Here is a 2,396-nt window from a genome sequence, read left to right as displayed (position 1 = left end):
ACTGTAGTACTGTACTGTAGTACTGTAGTACTGTACTGTAGTACTGTCTCTCTGCCTGCAGGAGGCCAGGTGGACCCCCTGACGTGCGTCCTGCCCCTGGAGGTCAGGGGTCGTGAGGTGCGCGGCCTCCCGGCCGAGATGTTCCTGCGCTGCCTGTACGACCCGTCCTCCCCCTCCTCCCCGTCCTCCCCCTCCTCCCCCTCCTCCCCCTCGCGGCCCCCCTGCCCCCCCCGCCCCCACGTGGGCGGGGAGGAGTGCGTGCGGACGCGCCACCGGCCCGGCCAGCGTGCGGCGGGCGGGCGCCACGCAGGCGGTGGCGGGCGTGGTGTGCGGCACCGTGTGCGTCATGATGGTGGTGGCCGCCACCTACGGCTGCGTCTACGCCTCCCTGATGGCCCGCTACCAGAGGGGCGGCCGGCGCCGCGGGAAGACCCTCCTCCTGCTGGGCGGGGGGGGGGGCGGGGCCCGCCGTCAGCCTGACCGCCCCCGAGAAGGAGGAGCAGGAGGAGGAGGACGAGGAGGACGAGGAGGAGGAAGAGGAGGAAGAGAAACGCTGCCCGGTCGTCCCTAGTTACCGCATCAGCAGCTTCTGATTGGCTGATGGGCCGTGTGGGGGCGGGGTTGGGGGTCCTGATATTGATGAGTCTGGGGGGGTCGGGGGGTCCCAGGTTAGGGTGTAAAGGTTCAAACCCCCGTTCACATCTTTAACCAGGTGACCCCTGACCCCTGCCGGCTCCTTAATGTCAGCTCAGAGACTAAGTCGTAGAATGGCCCTGGTTAAAACTGGTACCTGCTCGTTAATGACCAGATTAAATATTTATCCCATAAAGTCGTGGAAGTCCTCACCTGAGCTCGCTCATCACTACCCAGAATGCAGCGTTGTTCCTCATAATAACGTGTGACCTGTACCTCAGCTCCTCTGCATTAACACGTCTGTAACGTCTGTAACGTCTGTAACGTCTGTAACGTTGAAGAGCCTGAGGCTCCTCTCCTGAGGTCTGTGGTGTTAGTCAGAGGAGCTCGCTGATGACTCACACCTGAGTCCCTGAGTGGAGTTCCTGCTCTGTTCCTGATAGTTTCCTACATGTTTTCCCCACAACTGCAACTGAACCAAAGCTGCTAGTGAGCACTAGTGAGGGTAGCCAAGGAGATCTTAACCGTGCAGAGTTTGACCTTTAGGACCTCAACATCAATCCAGAACACAACCACTGCTGGAATACTGTAGAGAGCGTAGAGCTAGTTAGATGTTGTCCATGGACACCCTGGTACCAGCTCTGAGCAGAGAGCTGACCCTAACCCTGACCATCTGTTCCTCCTGTACTGATTGTGTGTGTTTACCTCTGAGGACCCAATAAAGTCTTTCCACGAGTCGGCTCTGGTGCTTCCTGCTAGTGAACAGTGAACCCTGAACTAAGACATCTCCTAACTCTGACCTCCCTGCTTCAGAGACACAGTGGGGACACTACGGCTGAGTCCACACCCAGCAGCAGAGCAACCACCTCCAGACACAGCACGAATCACCTGTCAGAGCAAGGGTGATATCACCTGTACAGAGCAACCTGTGATATCACCTGTACAGAGCAACCTGTGATATCACCTGTACAGAGCAACCTGTGATATCACCTGTACAGAGCAACCTGTGATATCACCTGTACAGAGCAACCTGTGATATCACCTGTACAGAGCAACCTGTGATATCACCTGTACAGAGCAACCTGTGATATCACCTGTACAGAGTGTGATATCACCTGTACAGAGCAACCTGTGATATCACCTGTACAGAGCATGAAGTGATATCACCTGTCAGAGTGTGACATCACCTGTCACAGCGGGCTGTGATATCACCTGTCACAGCGGGCTGTGATATCACCTGTCACAGTGGCTGTATATCACCTGTCACAGTGGCTGTGATATCACCTGTCACAGTGGCTGTGATATCACCTGTCACAGTGGCTGTATATCACCTGTCACAGTGGCTGTGATATCACCTGTCAGACCAGACAGGAGCACACGGTGGAACTCACCCCCCGTCAGAGCGGTCCTCCCCCCTGACGACACCGTCACGGCCGTGGTGGCGACCACAAACGTTGTTCCTGCAACAGGAAGAGGAAGAGCGTTCACTTCCTGTTCTGAAGACCACATGAAACCACACTCCAGTCCTGAGTTGGACTCTAAATGCTAACTGGTATCTCTGGTATCTGGTATCTCTGGTATCTCCACCCTGAGACCAGCTCTGTGACAGGGAGGTCTGGACGGCCCTATGCTGTGACAACACTGACACCGTTTAACACATTACATCAAGTATCAGTACTACAGTATGGCACTACAGCACAGGTGTGGACGGGCAGTAAGGAATACTTTGTTTAGTCTAGAGAGGAGAGAGGAGGAGAGAGAGG

General features: G+C 56.0%; 1 long non-coding RNA gene and 1 pseudogene across 2 annotated transcripts in view; one reads left to right on the top strand and one right to left on the bottom strand.

Annotated features, from left to right (window-relative positions):
• The window catches only part of LOC311376741 (platelet glycoprotein Ib beta chain-like), a 4,107-nt pseudogene extending 2,635 nt beyond the window's left edge, over positions 1 to 1,472 (top strand). Inside the window, exons 4-5 of the transcript in view lie at positions 253 to 470; positions 1,447 to 1,472. The product of the transcript in view is annotated as a platelet glycoprotein Ib beta chain-like (transcript). The remainder of the gene's footprint in view (positions 1 to 252; positions 471 to 1,446) is intronic.
• The window catches only part of LOC311376740, an 8,041-nt gene extending 5,946 nt beyond the window's left edge, over positions 1 to 2,095 (bottom strand). Inside the window, exon 1 of the long non-coding RNA XR_014644144.1 lies at positions 2,025 to 2,095. This is a non-coding gene — a long non-coding RNA (uncharacterized lncRNA). The remainder of the gene's footprint in view (positions 1 to 2,024) is intronic.
• Between the last annotated feature and the right edge of the window lie 301 nt (positions 2,096 to 2,396).

This window comes from Micromesistius poutassou (genome assembly GCF_964030765.1).
Source record: "Micromesistius poutassou genome assembly, contig: SCAFFOLD_6486, whole genome shotgun sequence".
Classification (NCBI taxonomy): Eukaryota; Metazoa; Chordata; class Actinopteri; order Gadiformes; family Gadidae; genus Micromesistius; species Micromesistius poutassou.
The sequence above is the reverse complement of the archived record's forward strand: the minus strand, read 5'-3'. Positions and strand labels throughout refer to the sequence as shown.